General features: G+C 38.1%; 1 protein-coding gene across 3 annotated transcripts in view; it reads right to left on the bottom strand.

Annotated features, from left to right (window-relative positions):
- CADM2 (cell adhesion molecule 2) overlaps positions 1-20,340 on the bottom strand; it is a 681,753-nt gene that overhangs the window by 164,211 nt on the left and 497,202 nt on the right. The gene's annotated exons all lie outside the window — the stretch shown is intronic.

Here is a 20,340-nt window from a genome sequence, read left to right as displayed (position 1 = left end):
ATATAAGGCAAACCAGAGGCAGGACAAGGGAAAATTTAGATCCTCCAAGCCATAGGAGAATACAGAGGCTGAGAAGCTGATGGTCATATTTCCAAAAGTGCTTATTTGCCAAAACAGAAATCACACCTGAAGACTGTCTCCCTAGACATCCAGAGAGATAAGGGTTCCTAAACAGCTATCTAATCCCCACCCCCGTGCTGAAAACACATAAAAGCTTATGAAAAACCCTGAACATTCATTCTCTCCGGACCACAATTTCATGGCAGACAGATGCAAGAGCACTTGTTACTAAAAAGAGACAATAATCTTTTTCTTAAAGAAGCGATTAAAGCCCTCAAAAACTTTTACCTGATGGTCAAGGATCTCATCTGAGAAACCAAAAATGTACATTTGGGGTCTTTCAGACTGAAGATGGCATTGAACATTAAGGCATTGTGGTAGGACTTCTTTTAATGCCGATTTAATGTTTGAACAAAGCAAATGTTACAGAAGTATAGCTAAGCACTTCCATTCCCTCCATTAAAACAAAAGATGGTGAGACATGAACACCTCTGGCAAGGTTCTTGTTGTTTATGAGAGAGGCAGAGACTGGTTACACAGAAAACTTAAACCCGGCTTTGGACACTGGTAGAGCTTAGCTGCTCTAGCTGAGGTAGCTCAGGACATGAACAGAAGTAGAAATAACCATCTTGTGAGCTTTCCAGTAAAAACAGTGCACCCCTATCCAATTCTAGATGTCTAAAATTCACTAAATGCTATTTTATGGTCTTGCCTAAGTCTTTCTTAAACATTTACATTGCTTAGGTGTCTCTCCTCTCCCAGTACCCAGGTATTTTTGAAAATTATACTCCATCTTATTTACCAAAGGTTACATAAGAAACCTTTCACTGAAAGAGAAATTAAAACAACATTTTGTGAATCCTAACCCAGTACCTTAAGCACAAAATCCTTTTTCTGTAACTACCAGTTTCCCCTGAGCCAGTTTCTACGCCCTTGCATTTTGGTTACACTGTTTTTGTTCTGAGTTGCTTAGAAGAAATGTTGCATTTCAAGTTTGCAGCATGTCTTTCTTTAGATCAGAATTGAAGAATTCTGCTCCTGATGTACTGTAAAAACACACTGTAAATTGCACCATTATGCAAAGACCAATGGTGACTGTGCTGGTTTTGGCTGGGGTAGAGTGAATTTTCTCTGTAGTAGCTAGCATGGGGCTATGTTTTGGATTTGTGCTGAAAACAGTGTTGATAACACAGGGATGTTTTCGTTACTGCTGAGCAGCGCTTACACAGAGCCAAGGCCTTTTCTGCCTCTCACCCCACCCCACCAGCGAGCAGGCTGGGGGTGCACAAGGAGTTGGGAGGGGACACAGCCGGGACAGCGACCCAAAGCGACCAAATGGCTATTCCATACCGTATGATATCATGCTCAGTATATGAAGCTGAGGGAAGAATAAGGAAGGGGGGGACACGCAGAGTGATGGCGTTCTGTCTTCCCAAGTAACTGTTATGCGTGATGGAGCCCTGCTTTCCTGGAGATGGCTGAACACCTGCCTGCCCATGGGAAGCAGTGAATGAATCCCTTGTTTTGCTTTGCTTGCATGCGTGGCTTTTGCTTTCCCTATTAAACTGTCTTTATCTGAACCCACGAGTTTTGTCACTTTTACTCTTCTGATTTTCTCCCCCATCCCACTGAGGGGGAGTGAGCAAGCGGCCGCGTGGTGCTTAGGTGCTGGCTGGGGTTAAACCATGACAGTGACCTTCCTCTCACACACCACATTCACTAGTGTACCCTGATAAGACAGGAACACTCCTCACAGTTCTTGAGAGGGACAGGTTCAATGATCAGAGGATCTATATGTCCTTTAATCATCAACATCAGAATCAGTGACTCAGAGGTTTATCCAGAGTAAGATGCTGTGGGGAAGTTCCTTTAAAAAGAGCAATCAAAATAGAGTAAGCAAAGCACAAAACTAATTAAACTTGATGCAACAAAAAACTAAAGTATTTTTGATGCAATTTATTAAGGAGAAAAAGCTGTGAAATTAACAGCAATCAAAAACTAATTAAAGTTGATGCAATAGGAGCATCCAAAGAATGCCTGATAACATTTATTGAACCAAAGAAACATGGCTGTCAAGTTAAAAGAAATCAACCAAACTCTGTTTTTGAATAGTAACGCAAAGATAATTATTCTCCTGGTGACACTTACAGAATAAGATTCAAGTCATTACCTCAAAAGACAAAAGGACTGACATGCTGTGTTTAACTGCCTGTGAAAAAAAGGGTCTTAATACAGAAACTTTATAAGTAATTCCTAGGTCTTGCATATAAACAAATATGACTCATCAATCAAAAACAATGCATTATTATTGCTATATCAGTTACTTCTATAAACTAATACTTGACATTTAGGAGAACACCTTGTCTAACAGGGCACTTACAAGCCAGAGACTCCTGGTGTTTTCATCCTAGCTTTGAAACTCATTGCCTCAGCGCCTTGGGCAAGTAATTAACATCTAGAAGTCCATTTGTTTTAGGATTAGGATGCAAAACTCGATTCCTAATGTCAAGCACCATTTAAAGTATGGCCAACTGCCAGAAATTCTTTTCTGTAGAAAGTCTTGGTGGTAGTGAAGTGGGTCTGTCTGTAGTGAGCATAAGGCACTTTTATTTCCCCTATGTAGTTGTACATCTTTTATATCATGGTCTCAGCTTTATCAAAATAATTCAGCCAAAAATAGATGTTCACAAGAGATATAGTGAAAATGAACATACGTAAGTACTACTGTCAAAAGCTCCTAAAGTATGTTAAAAGCTTACTGTTTAATTAGAAATCCACCTTGTAACTCCTGTAGGAAGGGTCACAGTTGGGGCCCCAGTTAGGTGAATCTCATCCAAAATACTCAACTTCCAGCACCTTTATTCTGGAATCATGGTTTTAAACCAATTCAGGGAATTCTTCACAGTCAATCTCCAACATTATCATCATCCTGCTAAATCACCATCACAAGGCTTCCGTGCACACAGTGAAGAAATAAAAGTCTATCATATAAAACATGATACCATAGCCAAATGCAGCACAGATTCCAAGCAAATGATCAGATTTGTTTTATTTCAATCTCGCAGAGACAATCTCCTCAGCTGAGAAGTAAAGTTTTCCATAATTCATTTTAATGCTTTTAAATTCCATTTCCTGTTCTAATAAAACACCCTACCTGTCTCTGGTGTACAGTATGTCAAAAAACAACTGCTGAAGCCCATTATTCAATTCCAAAGAGCTTCAATCTGGTATTACTGACATGCCTAAGGAAGATTTCCATGTTACTTTACTCCACTTTTTCATAAACCTGGCATTGTTTTTAAGCATAAAATAGTAACTTACTCTCTCTATCAGTGATGATTTTCTCCTTTACTGCATTTTTACCCCCAAGGATTTTTTAGCAGTGGGAGAGAGCCTCATTACTCGCACTATCTTTCCGCTCTACTTCGTTTTTTATAAAAACGCTCACCCTTACGTGGTCAAAATACCCGTTTTGCTTGCAGAGACAGTTTACATCATTAACATGGATATTTAATGGATCATTTTTTTCTAGTCTGTTCAGAAATAGCTTAAAATTTTTGAACAAAATTTTTCTGCATTTTATCTTCTTCATAGTGGGTCAAGATTTTAAACTCCTTTTTACCTTGCAAATAAACACTGGATTGCGTGAGCACTTCCTTGCTTGCTTGTGTTCATTTGAACAGCAGATCAATAAAGTTCCAGTCAAGCTCCAGTAAAAAGAGCATTTTTACCTTTGCAGATTATAGACTTCTGCAGCCTGGTGCAGAACTTCATTACACCTAGATTCACAAGGCCAGATAAATTTCTTACATAAGCAAGTTAATGAACAGAGTTGTATCTGCTACACCAGGTCTTGATTTGGTCTGTTATGGACAAAACCTGTTTATTACACAACAGTTGGTATGTATTTATACTTAAGACTGAGCCTGGAGTTCAACCCGTTATAATTTTATTTCTCGAACACACAGAAAGCTACACAGAAACTGCTAGCTCTTCATGATTTTTTTAGTTAGTTGCTCAGGAAAGAGCTATGGAAACCTGAACTCCCAAGAAGTTGTACTCAACCTGTTTACACCATGGTAATTAATTTGTCCCTTTTACAAAAATTCAGAGCTTCCTTCTCGATCCCTCCATGCTGCGTAAGAAACAAACGGGACTTCCCCTCCTAGGCTGGACCTCTGCATGAGTTGACTAGCTGTCTCATTCTCCTATCTCAGCTGCCTGTTCTGCCTCTGCCTCTCTGAGTGGAGAAGAACAAAATTCTACCTGCCCTTCTTGAAGAAGCAGAATAAATTTAGATCACTTTTTTCTACTCCTAATACCCATGAATTTATACATATTTGATACTCACACTTCCTGTCAAATAGGTTGGAACTGGACAACAGATTCAAATATTAATGGGGGAGCATTTGGAAGAAAGAATGTGAGTTAACCGATGCTGCAATCATATATGCTACCGTTCAGTAGGAATACTGGCTAAAAATTTCAGATTAAATACACGCACACACACAAAATTCCAGAACAAGTCTCAAAAAAACCACACTGACAGTACACACCTTGCAGGAATGTGACTTGAAAATACCTGATCATTTTGAATAACAGCAGAAAAGAAAACCTTTGAAGATTCTCAGATCATATTGTTGCCAGTACCACATAAATTACACCAATTCAATTTCTATTACCCTCTATTCCAGGCCTATTAAATCTTTAGTAATAGATCTCCTTCATGTCATGCTCGTATAGTGAGGTGCAAGGCCCTTTTTATCATAAGTTAAATGGTGGTAATGGGAGGATGGTTGGGTGACATACTGCTCTCAGACAAGGAGAGTAATTTCCACATTTTAAAATAAGGAATTAATCCTTATTGCCTCTATTACATCTTGAAGGACAATTCTGATCTACTGTGCCTTGATCAGTTTGACATTAAAAAATATCTGTTTATTGTTTGTAGTTAAAAGGTAGAAGAAGAAATAGGAACTCACTACAAAATATGACTGCCTGAGTATCTTTCTTTAAAATCATTACAAAGCACATACAACGAATAGGGACATTTTCATACCACTGCCATTTGCTCTTTTCCTTTGGTACTCTCTCCCATGTTTGAGAACATAAACATAGATGTAGGCTATTTGACTGTCTTAGGAGAAAGAGGAAGATTCTGTCACAGCCTGAAAGAGGTAATCTGTACTAATAGGGGTGTGATTTCTTTTCAGCAAAATGGGTTTATTACTGACCAGTGCGAAAATGATCCTCTTGGGAAGCTACAGTACACTGATAGATTGTATATGGACCCTTTAACTTACTTCATTACAAATTGACAACATCATTGCTAGCAAATTTTGTTAAACACAGATGAACTGCACCTCTTAAATTCTTCAGCAGCAAGGCTGACATTTTTTGGACAGTAAATCCTCTCATTTTTTAAAAAGAAATGATATACACTTTAGGACACATCGATCTGGAGGATGAGTCCAAGCTCATCCAGGCTTAAAAATCTGGGAAATAGCACAAGCTGACCTGAGTTGCATTAGCTTTTCTGAATTCCTCTATAGGCTCTCAAAAGAAGTGGTTCAAATATAACATGATAGGGAAGCATTTATGGCTGTCATTGGGAGCCTCGGCATTGTGTGTTGATGTGGCACTGCATCATCTTGTGGTGATGAACTCTGCCTCGAGTAGCAGAGACAGAACAGAAAGAAATACGTTTGGAATGAACTCTTCTTACATCACCTTAACTGGAATGCAGTTGGACAGAGAATAATGTGAGTAATGAAGCAAGGATGTAGTTTGCAAGACTGGGTAAAATATGCCTTTCTGCTTAGCACACTTTCATCTATAAATGGGTGAAAGTATGTGCCTCCTTGGTAACTTCAATTCTCAAACCAGTCTGGATTTTGAAAGTCTAGAATTACGAAAGTGAGCTATTTTACACAAAGCCACAACACGTTTTATATCACAGTTTTAATTTCCTCAGAGGTTAGGAGTAGAAAGTTCAGCAAAAGAGCAGGGCATCAAAACAAAGATAGATCTTGTTTTTCTTCCCTCCTATTTTAGAGCACAGATGTGACCAAGGTCCTAATTTTTAATGAGCAAGGAAAGAAATAGTTGAAGGACTTGTAAACTGCACCTTTCTTTGTCCCTGTTGGTGCTGCTTTCTTTCCGAAAATAAGCAGAAAAAGCCCCAGTGAAGAAGCAGCAGACATCTTTTCCACTTCTGTTTCTACCAGGAATGAATCCCACCAGAAAATGACACAAAAGGGATCCTAAATGATGCCACTATACTACTGTCAGACCTCTTCACAAGACAAAGTAATGCTACTTAGCAACAGATTACCTTGTAATAATGCTATCCCTTCACTATCTACTAGGTGTGCCCTAGCTCTCTATGGATCTGTGATGGAGCAGGGAACTGAGCTCCCAGCTCTCAAACCCAGTGGCTTGATCCCCCTCTGTGAGAACTGGATGTTGCCCTGATACTAAGGTAGTGCTTGCAAGGAAGAGCCATTCTAAGAAACAGGTTGTTCTGCTGGCATTTTACAGGTTTCCATTTCATATATAAAAAGCTGAACTGAAACAAACATTTTATTTAAAAGGAAAAAAAAGGGTTTTGTTTATGCCAAGTGATTTTTCCCTAAAATAAAAAAAAAAATCAAGTTTGATACTTCACATTGCATTTTGAAAAGAAGAATATTAAAATGGTGATATTTCCTTCAAAACAGCAAGTCCAGATCTCACTCCAGTTAAGTTCTGAAGTAGTATGGCTTTAAAAAGGAAATTAACATTTCCTTATTGATGTTCAACAGCTTACATAAGGAAGCTTGCAGATCATGAATACACAGCTATGCTTTAAAGACAAACAAAAGCGTCTTGATGACTAAGGATGCCTGTTACAGAAGGTGAGGGTAGGGCAGTCTGGTCCTTTTTTCCAAATACTTCCTGTTCTTTACTGTGAAAGATGTTCCCTTTTCACAGCCTTTTCACAGATGTTAATTCAGATGCTTTTCCTCCACTGGATAAAAGGTCAGGCATGCAGCGTTCACATGAAGCCTTGCTATTTTGTTTAGAACATAATTTGTACTATGACTGGTGAACAACAAATTTACCTGCAAAATGCATAGGGAGGTCCCTTGGCACCTACAAGGAACTGGAATCCTTGAAGTTTCTCAGATGCTTTACTAGGAACTAGAGAATAGAGGCTGACACAGGTATTGTAACGAGAACAGCACACACTGCGCTCAGCCTCCTGACTCAGAGGAACAGCAGACTGCATGATTTCAAGGCTCCTACTTGCTTCAGGTCTAAGGCGACCCTTCCAGTTGAGTGCAAGAACTATTTCACTCTGAAATTGGACACTGCGACAAAGAAAGAAAGAAAGAGCCCTCCCTCCCCTGGCTCCTCCCCAGCCCCATGCTAACAGACACTCACCTGCGGGAAGACAGCCATACAAAATGCAAAAAAATGACCAGGCAGCATCAAAGTGCTGAGCATTGCGAGAAAGAAAATTATAAGCAATTTTTTAAATGTTAATAAGGGGAAACTGAAGCCTTCAACAGGTCTGAAAAAATACCCATTCACAATCCTGGTTTATCTGCACAGGGAGAAACTTCCGTACGTGCGAGTCAGTTGCTAAGAAAGCTCTGCCTGATGCAGAATCAAGTCTGACTTTTTAAGTTGACATTTCTACTTTTCCGGTGGATCAGAACTGTCAGGAGAGTTCCCCAGGCAGACCAGAGGATTGCAGAGAAGAGTTACTGTGTAGCATTCTAAGAGTTGTGGCGTAAGTGCTTTGATGGAATTAGCAACGGTGCTTTAAGAAACAGCCTCGGACTCTATTCCCAGCTCTAGCAATTACCACTCCCACAACAGGATCAGAACAAAGGAACAGAATCAGAAGGAAACCAGCCGCACATTTTCCTGTATGGGCAAAGCACAAATTCCCTTATGCTGCTGCTTTCTCTATGCCTTTAACTAACATCTGGCAGTGGGGCAAGGACAGACAACTGGAGACAGGAGCATTTCAAGTGTTGCTACTAGGCTTGCCAAGAGCTCAGCTGTCAGAGTCCTCACACTGTCTTCAAGCCTCTTCTGGTTTTCTCACAAGATGTTACTTTGACAAACATGTATTCTTCAAAAATTAAAAAATATCAAAAGTGTCCTGTATCAAGTACATCAGCAGAACCTAACGTGTACCTGTAGAGTACCAAAATAGGGATTAAACAAAATTTTGCTAGGTAGTTGGAGAAAAAAGTCTTTAAAGATAGTGTTTGGCATGGGTTAATCGTCTCTTTCATTAAAGAAAGGAATACATACTGAGAACATCTTTCTGCCATCTGATTAAGCAATGAGCCAATACGATTGTAAATCTTCCAGAAAATCCCCATGGTTCAACTCAACAGAGGCAATTCTTTACTTCTCAGACGCTATCCCTCATTTTCAGATAATCATTGCATTAATTGTGTACAAAAACTTTCTATCATGCTGTTAAAAGAAATGGAATGTGACTGTTCTGCGATTCTCCTTAGCAACCTTTGACAATTAAGAGATTCAATTATTCACATATATTTTAATAGAACAATTTTTAAGTTTGCTCACCGCTCGATTGCTCAAACAGCAAGCAAGACCGAAACGGTTTGATTCTAGTATAAACAGTGCAACTGTTCATTTTCTACTGTTTTAGTGGCTGATACAACTTATTCTAACTGAGGTAAAAAGGATTCAAGGGTACTACTCTATCCCCACAATCATATGCTACGAATTGCTTTGCAAGTTATTGGAATTTTTTCTTCCTTTGAATAAGGCAGATTTTAAGTCTTGTCTGCACTTATTTGTATTATTTACAAGGAATATAAGTACTAGTTCTGTGTAATACTTAGCCGTATTACATACAGTTTCATGCAAGTCCAATCAAGTTTGGCATATTCATTCAACACCGTTCAGTTCAGACAGTTTTTTTTCTCTGTGTTAGTATGCAGCACAACCATGGTATTAAAATAGAAATGATGGGATTTGCACTAAGACACATGATAATTTCATTCAAGGTGGGAAAAATACAGATGACACCCACTTTATTTTTAGGCTGCAAAATTGACTAAAAAATCTGAAGACTATCAGAAACATTCCCTGTATGAAGAAAAATAAAGACACATGTGCTAAGATTGTACACTGTGATGCACATTTTATAAACCAAGCTTCTGTTCACTGGTGTAAACTGAACCACAACCGGATAATCTGTATGGGAAGAACGATCTAGTAACACAGCATTGTATTTTTTCCTCTAAATCTTATTTTAGATAATGAGAAATTCTCTTTAAGCTATTTTTGCTTCCATTGAACATATATTTGAGCTGTCAGTGTAGTTGCACGGTATTATTCTCTTAGGCTGCCACTGGACAATAAAGCTACAGATAGAAATAAAATAATAATAGCTTGTGACAGGTTACATTTAAAATGCTTGATCAGATTGATCAATGGGCCTTTGCTTCAAAAGCTAAGTTGAGGTTCAAGGAAAGAAAAGATATTGGTCGTTCCAACAGTTTGCCCATATCTCACCGAACTGGAAGGCACTCGGGATAGAGCCTCAGTCTTAATACAGCTGCCACATACAAAAAATGCTTTTTTTTCTTCTCAGGCTCCATGATGGAAATTCACACCTATCTTTTTCTTTCAAAAAATACTTCTGCCAGAGTCTATAGACTTAATGTAGATCTTGGTTTTATTTTAAAATTCAGAAGCTTTATTTTTCTTCCCAGCCCTGTAATTATTTTATATTCTTCAAGCAGCATTCTGAAAACTTCTTAATATTTAACAATTAATACATAGATAGCAATAATTATCAGTCAGTTACTGTAGATTAGCTGTTACAGGAATTTTTAAAAATTATTTTTTTAACATCCGTTAACACACATTGAACTCTGTGTGCTACTGGTTTGTTGTTTTTTATTCTTCTCCATTTACACAATTGCCTTTTGGTTTTTGTGTTTCCTCAAGCTCCTTTTACCCAGAGTACATACCACTGAAAGTAATCTCATTCCGGTTGATTCAGTTCTCGTTTCTGTTCAATTTAAAGTTATTTTCTTTGGCTCACAGCAGAACAGCACACAGTCTCTCACTGAGTTATTGAGGATTTTCACCCCATATCAGCAGCTCATCAGCAATTACTTTTCTGCACACAGATCCTTAAAGACCCAGGACATGATGATTTGTTACACTTTCTGTGCTGAAACAATCACGAAGGGAAGCTCCTTAAATAAGCTTCTACCAGACAGGTAGTGGAGAGATGAGCACTTCTAATAATGGTAGATCCTTCACTTCCACCTCAAAAATTGAAAATAGTAGTATTTCTAGGTCCAGGCACTATGAAAGTGTAAGTTTACTGCCTTTATTTAAATCTTTGGATATATTAAAATCCGCAGCTTGCCTGGCCTTAACACCATGATCCTCCTATAAACTAATCATCTAACTTTTGGACTAGCTTCATAACATCTGATGTTAGAGCCGGCAAAATTTGTCTTTAATTTCTTTCCCACTGCCAATGGAAATTTAAATAAGGTGTTTTACTTTTGGTGATACAGTGGGATTTATACACACATGATAAGGTGCGACTGTAATATATGGGAGGTATTGAAAATTTCAGTTAGATTTAGTATGCATCTTCTAGAAATTTGTTTCAGTAAATGTATTATACTTTTTTTTTTTTACAAGCAGCTCTTGATCCTAAATAAAATTAGGATTTCTCATCTCATTCCTTTATATTACATGGTGCCAGTCAACAAGGGCTTATTTCTTCAGAGTGACTATTGAAAAGGAAAATAGTGTTCTTCTTTACTATTAAGTCCAGTCTTTTACCATTAAGTCTTCCTGTGGTATACAGCACAGCTGAAATTGAGCCTTTGGTAGTATCTTTTCCATTTTTAGGTTAAAGAGAAGCAAATCCATGCTACCAGTGGAAAAAGATACAAGCTGTCTTCACCCTTACTAAGCGTGAAAATAGAAGTGAAGAAAAGCATGCAGCAGAGACATTCACACTCACTGTGTGCCAGTTAGTTCTAACTCGGAGAGAATTGATCTCCCCTATCCAATAAACATTTAAGCCCTGCTAATACAACACTGTGGGGATTTGCCATCTTGGAGCGCAGGTAGCTTTGGGACTTCTTTACCATATTTGACTGAGCAATGTGGAAATGCTCACACAACGTAGCAAGCCTCTGCCTCCTCAGAGCAGCTGTAATTTCAGAAGGCAAGAGGGCTGAAGTCCAGAGGTACCACTATATTATCACACCAGCTTCTGGGGCAGGTTTGGAATCCAGTGGTCTCAAGTCTAGTTAATCTAGATTGGGATTTCTGTATCATGCTGGTAGGAGATACTTTTCCTATTCCTTTACTATTTTCCTACATAATAGTCATTGACCTTCAGTCATATCCTTTGGAGCTGTTTTCCATCCAGTTGGGTAATTCTCTAAAAATATGTTGTTGAATCACTCTTTTGGACTACATTTCTCTTTGACCTGCTGTGTTTTTATTTCTCCAGCATTTGCTGACTGATAGTTAATCTCCACATTAACCCTTCTAAAAGCAGCCGGAATGGCAGTGACTGTACCACCTGCTGTTAGTCTAGGGCTGCTGTGATTATATTGCATTCAATTTCAGTTTCTGTTTCAAAGTCAGCTTTTGATTGATTGTTTCCAGACTGTGGCAGAACCTTAGATTTTAAACGTGTTAAGCTACATCCGTGGTTATAAGCCACACTAAAAAGGTGCTTTTCAGCCAACCTAATTTGCTTGGAGAAACCTCATGGAAGCTGGACAGGCCTGCCAGCAACATCTTAGCTAGCTTAAGTGCTAGCTCAGATGTCTCTTCATGGCACCGTGCCATGCAGATATTGTCATGTTTTCAGGGGTTTCTGGTTTGCCCTCGTGAGAGTTTTGTCATCCAGGTACAAAGTCATGACTGCACTTGTGGTGCAGATTTTTTCTTATTTCTATATGTGATATATCAGATATTTCTGTCCTGGGAATATCTGAATGTTCTGTGATTGTCTTTCCCTTTTAATTATAAATATTTTTATGCTTTTATCCTAAAGCATTGTCTATTTCTTTATAATCTCATATGCCATTTCTAAATATTTGCATTTCAACTTTTTCCACTGCGGCTGTTTTCCTTTTAGAAGCATAATTTTCACCAGCCCTGCAAATATCAGCTATTCTTTGCAAAGTCATTTTTTTTCTATTCTCCAAAGTTAAGTTTTCTTGGATCACTTATAAAACAAAACATTCAGGTTCTGGTCCGTCTGGTAATTCTCTTATGCCTATGATTCTACTGTACTGATTATGCTGTGATACAACAATCAGCACTCTCGCCTGCTACCTGGTTTCTTCAAAAAAATAACCTTCACTTTCTCTACGGAACACCGTTCACCGTGTTCCTGATTAAAAATAAATTGTCTTTTTCTGCCTACCTTCGTATTCCATATGATGTACAATGTTGAGCTCTAGTGCTCCTGGGTCCCGCCTACCATCGTGAACATATTCTCCCACTTGCCCTTCTCTGCACGCAAACTGTTCCTCACTATCGTTTGCTCTGAAAGTTGTCTGAATGAAAGCAATGGGTTCAGAATTTTAATGTAATAAGTCCTTTTTCTTCAGAAACCCCAAGAAGTTTTGCTCATCCTCACAAACAACTACTGCAGAGAGGCCAGGTATATGAAATTTCCCTTTCCACCTGTTTTTTTCAGCACCCCCTCCATGCCCCCGCCAAAAGATTTCTCACTTCTTAGAAAATTCTTTGCCATTTGAAACAAAAATACCCACCAGTCTGAGTATCACGAAACTTCATAACAGAGTAATCTTAGCAGTGTCATCATAACTACTGCTTCACTTCATCATTTTCCAATGTATCAGCTTCATTCTCCATTTAGCTTGAGAGCTGGCAAACTTAATTTCTGCACGTACCCACACTTCAGCACAATATAATGCAAACTCCTACACTTTCTAACTATCTCTACAATATGCTCATTTATTCCCTTAATGCTGCTAAGAAATGAAAAAATAAATGCTGTAAGTGGGAGTAGTTCTACTAATTTATTGCAATGAAATAATATTCTAATGCATTGTAATACATTTTTAAAATGTAATTTTCATATTCATTCAGACAATAACTGTCAAGATATTTTAACAGACTCCTGTTCTCTTTTATCACGTTATCTTTTTTAAGATGCATGATCACAAGCATTCTGGCTTTCAAAAGTGGCAACCTGTTTTTGAAACCTTGTTTTTTAAGGATCAAGTGAGACACTTCTTGATCTCAAAAGCTCTAAGACAGCTTCTTTTTTTCCTCTGAGCACCAAGGAACTACTATGCCAAATCATTTAAGATCACTTCCTGCTCATGGCTCAGAGGTAAGGTGTACTGGGTCTGGTTGGGATGGAATTAATTTTCTTCATAGCAACGCATATGGTGCTGTGTTTTGGATTCATGGCCAAAACACTGTTGATAACACACCGGTGTGGTGGCTGCTGCTGAGCAGTGCTTGCATGGCGTCAAGGCCTTCTCTGTTTCTCACTCCGCACCCCCGCCGAGTAGGCTGGGCGTGGCCAAAAGATTGTGAGGGGACACACTGGGGATAGCTCAGCCCAGCTGACCAAAGGGTTATTCCATACCGTATGGTGTCATGCTCAGCAATAAAACTTGGGGGTTATTCTCCCAAAGTAGGGATCACTCAGAGATTGGCTGGGCATCAGTCTCCCGGTGGGAGGTGTTGAGTGATTGCTTTTGCATCACTTTTTCTTTTTCCTTTCATTTTCCTACACTTATTAAACAGTCTTAACCTTGATCCACGAGTTTTTCTCAGTTTTGCCCTTCCTATTCTCTCCCCTACCTCACCACAGGGGAGTGAGCGAGCGTAAGAACCCGTTAGTAAGAAACAAAATTGCAGCTGAAAGACATAACCCAGGTTATCTATCCCTATATGTCATACCGTGGGTCTCAAGGAAAGATAAGAGATGGCCAGATGGCTACTGATAGTCATGTAGCATAATTGTGAAATCAGCAGATCTGACTGACATAAAAAATTAGAATTAACTATAACTTGGATTAACTATTCTAAAAGATCTTAATGGAAAGCCCTCTGTGAAAACCAGATTTCTATCTCCTACAATTTTTTTCTTTAAATGCTAGAAACCTCTCATGTTAAAGGCATTTACAAGCTACTGCTATTCAGCTCAGGGAAGAAAAAAAAGAAAAGAAAATTCTGTCCCTCTGTATACCTTCCCCCCCAACTCTTACAGCTGTAAAGTCATACTTCGATATTTGTTTGTATAGTTTTCTTGCCTTTTTCTCATTGCTTTTTATGCTACGTTGTAGGTACTATCTCATTGAAAGGGTCTATTAAACTCTAAGTAACAGTGAATCTCTAATTTATATGTGTACCCTAGGATGGTGTTGAGCTTGGTCATCATCTACTGCCTGATACCATCTCCACTCAATTATGTAATAGGAAACAGAGCATGTGAAGGTGGAGACACAAGTCCATTCACCATTGCTACTCGATTTCATATTACTTAAATGCTAACGTTCTCAGGCCTCCCAACAATACAAGCTGTCTGCCACCCTGCCTGCATAACTAATTTAAAGTGTGTATTTCCTACTTTCCTTTCTATACAAAAAAAGAAACATCAGTTTCTTTGCTCCTTTGACTTTCGTTTTGTACAAGCTTATTCCTCCTGTCTGGAGATTGTCTACATGTCTACATCTTAAATTGAACTGCTTACCAGAATCATTACATGTCATACAGAAAGGAAGTTCACCATTTCCCCCCAATCAGAAATACTGTCAAATGATTTCTGTAACTCTCAAGTGCCTCTGCTTGTTTACATAGATTAGAATCTGAGGCTGAATCACCCAAAGTGGTGAAAATGGGGTTACACTTCAATATCCGGAGTCTGGCTTCCACAGAACAAGTCAAAGGGTAAATACAGCTAACTGAGAAGGAGTATGTCTATAGTATCAGAAACAAGATCTTCATGCCTCGAGTGCCAGCCTTCTGTACATCAATTCTATCACCATTTAATTTTGACAGTTACAGTAAGAATTAAAGTCCTCTGCATTAATAACTCCTCCTAAACTGACATATGTGACATTGTAATTAAAATCCCATACCTTGTGCACTGTGAATTTCAGAGTCTCCCTCTAAATATCTTTTTATTGAGAATGAAAAAGTCTAGGAGTTGTTTTCATGAAGTTGGTAGTACAGCTAGGTAGGCAAAAAGGCATGATGTTTTTATTTGAGACACGCCTGTCTCTAAACATACCGGCAAGTTCTACTGTAGTAGTGCTACCCCTCAGAAGGAGCAAAAGCAGAACCTTATGGGGAGCTGCTATACCCAAATGTTTCCATAAGCTCACTCGAGGCATTGTGCCTATCAGGGAAGCTCTCAGGAGCTTTGCAAGTACAGTGGCCTCTCATAACCCTTGCCTAGTGCACCAGTATCTTTGAAAGCTTTCAAGATGATAGGGAGCTACATAAATGCCAAGTATTCTTACATGTAAAAAATCAAAGGTCATCTAAAGAAACATATTCTGCTGCTGAGGGATGAATAATCCTGAGGTTGGAATATGCTTTCTAATGTTTTAGTAAGACATGAAAGTGCTACTACTTGATGACAGCACAAGGGACATGTACCCATCTATGATTAGCATCAGGCATATGTCTCATCAAAAACTGGCATGTCAGTTTGTGGCAAACTTATCACGATCAATGTCAACACAGCACTTGTTTTACTATCAACAGACCCGCAAACTTCCCTGTTAAGGTGAAGAGCAGGTATTTTACACTTTCACTTGTCTGACCGAGCAAAACTGTTAGATATATGCCAGGTACCATTTCTCTTCTTTTCTATAGTCTGATTGCACATTTTTGAATTGATGAGTTTAAACACCTTTGACATCAACAGCCACCGTCAGTTGTACACGTCCCCTTTAAAACTCAATATCCTGCTCCATACGTATCTATATTCCCTACCTAAAGGGAATATGAGAAGATGGGTGCTATAGCAAGCTGAATGTAGGTTCTTTTCAGTCTTCTCTTTAACATCCATCTCCGTATTTCCATGCTACACCCTTTTTGTTCTACCTCTACATTCGTATTTATGTCTGTGTTTGTTGCCCACTTGAAATCCTTAAGTCATACCACCAGTGAAGATAAAATAAAATAACCTATATTAATTTAAAATCAGATCTGTCAGTTCTACATTGTTGCACACTGTGCTTCTTCTAAAGGCAGCTATATAATTATAGGTACTTGGGTGCATAAAGTGATACGGAGGTTTCTATGGCAATTATTCATTTTAATTGAAAATTGTGTAGGGAAAAACTCGTTTCATGTGTAGCGTGCAATGTGCATTTGTTTCCAAAGAATCTGAACTTGCTCAGGGTGAGCTGCAAATTAATATTTTCCAGGAAGACACAATCTTGAAAATTCTGTCTGGGGGGTGGGAAACTGAGGGGGGTCTTGGTAAGGTTGTTAAACTTATTAAAATTTAAGACCATTTATCCATTTATGAAACTAGATTATCTATTTTTTTTACTGTCAGGTAAAGATTTCATGCTTAAAATGAAGTAAGAGTTAAAAATCAAATTGATACACAATGTCCTTGAAGCAACAAGGTAGGGTAACCAGAAAAAAAAGCAGCACTAGAAAGGACAACAGAGACATCCTGAAGGAGACAGGTCATCAATAAGACCAAATCCACAAGATCTAACATTTGTATTTTCACATATTTTAGCTACTGTGTTCAAATAATAATGACGACAAGGTTAGCTTTAATATATTTTAGAATGTCAAAATAAGAGTTAGAGCGAAGCAACTGTTTTACCTTGCTTAGCTGATAAAATAAAGCTATAATTTATATTCCTACAGGAAAACACGATTTATTTCCTCTCCCAATTCCCATCACCACTATGAGTCAAACACATTTGAGGTGTAAAGTTACAACAAAACCCAAATCAACTACTTCAAGTGATGAGGACCTGGAAACAACCTCTGAACTGTGGTTTCCTATTCACTAAATTTACAGCATTGCCTTTTCTGAAACAAAACTCTACTCATTTGCTATCTGTATCATTGCAAGACTGTATAGGCTAGGTGCCAAAAATGTCTCAAGTTAAAAATATTCCTTCAAAAATAGTAAATAAATGTTAAATTGCTGGGAGGGTGGGGGAGGAAGTGTTCTTTACTAGCCACAAAATCCTCCTAACTGAGCAAAATCTGTACTTAATAACATGTGGCCATGGCAGTATGTGAGGAGAACCAGAAGAACAATTTTAACAATGTTGCTTTGTTATAAGAGTATTTGGCTTACTTCATAATTATTTTAGAATATTTATTTTGAATTTTTCCATAATTATTTAGAATATCTAAACCGGAAAAAAGTAAGAATGACTCCTAACTTCAATGTCGATGATTGCATCATAGAGGAAAGCAAAATGACATAAACGTGATTTTCATAGCATATGTCATCCATTTTCAATAAAATGGAGACTAATAAGAAACTCCTTGTTGAAAGGCATTCCCTCCATCTGACCAAGTGAATCCTTTTTCCTGGTCCACGGCAAGCTCTATTTTGGTCAGAAAATGATTTTGCAAGACAGGGGAACAAACTTGTTTGAGAAAGAAGTGTGAACGTGAAAGGAGTCCCACCAAGGACACTCTAGCAGCAGAGGACTTTTTACTGCATGGACAATTTGCTCTACTTTTGGCACCTGTTCTGCCATACGCTGACAGCTGTCATCTCCCTCATCTTCTGTTGCAGTTAGGACCCTCTTCTGATACTTACCTGACTTCCTTTGTTTTACTACCTGATTCTCTAATAATTATTAAAATATAGAACAATCAATAGAAAGGTTTCCTGGATGTTTTTTATGCTTCCAGACATAAAAGAAATATACTGTCATTCCTTTGTGTGTCATTCTTACAAGTACATATATAGAAAATAACTTACTGAAGGGAAGTAAAGTTAAAGGCATGCAAATTTTATTTAGTTCTTACTGTGGCCATATCCATAGTTACTCAGCTCTGATGGATATGAAGGCTACTGGTGGTGGTCCTCCTCTAAGGTTCTGTTTCCTACACAGAACTTAACCCTACACCGTTGTCTACCCTGCACCTACTCAAAAGTTTTCATGAATTTTCAGGGTTTGAGAAACACAGCTATTAAACAGCAATTTTCATGGTGCTGAAGGGAGAAGTAAGATCTGAATGTTGGTTTTGGCTAACATTGAGAGACAGGTTTGAGAAGACTCCAGCTGAGGCACTGCTCTCATTAGATTAAATTTAATGACTGGATCTAGTAGAAAGCTGCTGTTTATAGCCAAATTGTATGCCTGGCTGTGAGAAGGGCGGTAGGGTGGGGGTGGGGGGAAGCCTTTAGAGTTATGCTTGCCATCGTTTACTGAGAAAACCATCAACGTATCAGAGCCATAAATATCTCTTTCCATTTTGGCTCAGTAATGCAAGCATCAAAAGCACGTAAAGGAAATCTCTTCCTTACTTAGAAGAATGCATACATACATACACAGAAAAAAAATGCCAGCGAAAGCTGTAACTTCATTTTCAGAAATGGCAGAATGTTTTCCAGGTAGGACTTGGATGCACTATTCGCTCCCCTCGGTGTACTCAAGTCTGGAAATGTCACACAGAATGCAAAGCTTTGCCAACATAAGGAGGACTAGGTATGTCTGACTGAAGGACCTAAAGTTTTTGTGACCCAATCAAGACACTTTCCTGTCTAATAGATGCACAGTAATCCCTCCATAAAATGAATCATCAAGTATTCCTCAAAGGCTTGGGACAAGCTGAAAGTTCAATAAAGAGTGTGGTCCTTTAAATTTACACACTTCAGCTCCTCACATTTCCTGTGGGGAATATAAATTGCTTCTAAGTACTTACTATGCTGCATGCCATTCAAATACTGTTGCTTCAATTCATTATATTAAAAAGTAATGCAAACTTCAATTATTCATTATAAAAGTACAGGTTTAGCTAAAGTACACAGAAAAGTCAATTCACACCAAAATGGCTACAAAGTTCAAATTAATCTATTTGCAGTCCTCCCACATCCTTCTCAGCATCCTTTAAAATGTCACTTATTTTATAAAAGATATAGATTTTGTGAGTATTGATGTGCTCTATCAACAGACAAGTTCTCTCTGCTTGTAGTTTTGCAGACATTATTTACCCATCCCAAATCACTAACAATTACAGCTAAAATAAAGGGGTCCATATGAGTAAAGGTTACAGGACTAGACTTACAGCTCAAAAGTTTGCGCCTTACAAACCTCTCATCTTCCATCCTACATGCAAAAGGTACTTATGATTTCAAAGAACTTGCAAATCAAATGATTACACGCTACAGGAAATTAGATAAAAGAGAAAGGAACCACTTCAACAACATAAAGAGATTCTATTCAGCTATTATATTAATAGCAAAAAAGCATATTTCGATTGTAGCTTCTGCAGGTATAAAATGACAGGTTTTAGACTCTACTTTATTGAAGTGCATAGATCCACAAAGCATTTTCAGTCCTGCAAGGTGTTTTAAAGTCTTGTAATCATTCCGCAAAGCATTTGGACAGCATGTCTTTAATTTTAAGCAGAGGAGTAACTGCACTTGTTAAAAAATGTTCTACAGTATGTAGCACCTTTCAGAATAAATTCAAGCAGTTGAATTAAGTATAAAATACTGTTGAACTTCTGCACCACTGAAATCAACACCAAAGCGTTTGCATTTCTGAAGCCAAGTTATTAATTTATTCCTCATAAATTTAGTTTTAATTTCTTCATGGCATCTAATGTAATCTTTATGTTAACATTCTATTATGTAAAATGTAATGCTTTTTCGTTTCACATTAAGATAAATGTCATAGAAATATATCCTACTGCAGTGATAATGCCCCTCTTTTTGTATGGAATGGAGATTTTCCTGTCTTTTTTCCCCGCTAATTTAACTAAAAATAAAAAAATCTGTGCATGGTATAATTGGAAAAATCAGGGCACTGAAAATGAGCGTTTTGATTAGCAGTTACACTAAGAACACCTCCCACAGCAACTGTGTATTGCACTAACAACCAAAAAACCCTACAGTACACTTGAAGCAAATAGTGGGATTATATACATATATATAAAAACATATATGAAATATATGTGTATACACACACACACACACACACACACACACACACACAAATAAAAGCAAGTCACAAGGTTTATGGACTACTTCTTCCCTTGCCA

The sequence above is a fragment of the Phalacrocorax aristotelis genome, chromosome 1 (assembly GCF_949628215.1).
Source record: "Phalacrocorax aristotelis chromosome 1, bGulAri2.1, whole genome shotgun sequence".
Lineage (NCBI taxonomy): Eukaryota > Metazoa > Chordata > Aves > Suliformes > Phalacrocoracidae > Phalacrocorax > Phalacrocorax aristotelis.
Note: the sequence above shows the minus strand (reverse complement) of the source record. Positions and strands in the feature narration are given on the sequence as shown.